Source organism: Coregonus clupeaformis, chromosome 29 (genome assembly GCF_020615455.1).
Source record: "Coregonus clupeaformis isolate EN_2021a chromosome 29, ASM2061545v1, whole genome shotgun sequence".
In the NCBI taxonomy this organism is placed as follows: domain Eukaryota; kingdom Metazoa; phylum Chordata; class Actinopteri; order Salmoniformes; family Salmonidae; genus Coregonus; species Coregonus clupeaformis.
This window is the reverse complement of record NC_059220.1, coordinates 59,972,549-59,973,451: the sequence shown is the minus strand read 5'-3', so window position 1 is coordinate 59,973,451 and position 903 is coordinate 59,972,549. Positions and strand designations below refer to the sequence as shown.

Sequence of the window (903 nt, the reverse complement as noted above, 5' to 3'; positions counted from 1 at the left end):
GTCCAGGCTCTGGCTGGGTCACTCATTTTTTTAAATATATATTTTTTTATTAGTCATCTGGCAGACGCTCTTATCCAGAGCGACTTACAGTTAGTGAGTGCATACATTTTTCATACTTGTCCCGAAGCCACTCCTGTGTTGTCTTTAAAAAAAAACATTTTTTAGTCATTTAGCAGACGCTCTTATCCAGAGCGACTTACAGTCAGTGAGTACATACATTTTTCATACTGGCCCCCCGTGGGAATCGAACCCACAACCCTGGCGTTTCAAGCGCCATGCTCTACCAACTGAGCTACAGTAGGTCTTGGCTGTATTCTTAGGGTCGTTGTCCTGTTGGAAGGTGAATCTTCACCCCAGTCTGAGGTCCTGAGCAGGTTTCCATCAAGGATCTCTCTGTACTTTGCTCCGTTCATCTTTCTCCCGATCCTGACTAGTCTCCCAGTCCCTGCCGCTGAAAAACATCACCACAGCATGATGCTGCCACCAACATGCTTCACCTTAGGGATGGTGCCAAGTTTCCTCCAGACGTCACGCTTGGCATTCAGGCCAAATAGTTCCATATTGGTTTCATCAGACCAGAGAATCTTGTTTCTCATAGTCTGAGAGTCCTTTAGGTGCCTTTTGGCAAACTCCAAGCAGGCTGTCATGTGCCTTTTACTGAGGAGTGGCTTCCGTCCAGCCACTCTTCCATAAAGGCCTGATTGGTGGAGTGCTGCAGAGATGGTTGTCCTTCTGGAAGGTTCTCCCATCTCCACAGAGGAACTCTGGAGCTCTGTCAGAGTTACCATCGGGTTCTTGGTCACCTCCCTGACCAAGGCCCTTCTCCCCCGATTGCTCAGTTTGGCCGGGCGGCCAGCTCTAGGAAGAGTCTTGGTGGTTCCAAACTTCTTCCATTTAAGAACG

The 903-nt window shown here is 48.5% G+C and overlaps 1 non-coding gene across 1 annotated transcript; it reads right to left on the bottom strand.

Moving 5' to 3' along the window:
• Window positions 1-229: 229 nt before the first annotated feature.
• On the bottom strand, window positions 230-303 carry trnas-uga. Its single transcript has one exon. It is a non-coding gene; the product is annotated as a tRNA-Ser (tRNA).
• Between the last annotated feature and the right edge of the window lie 600 nt (window positions 304-903).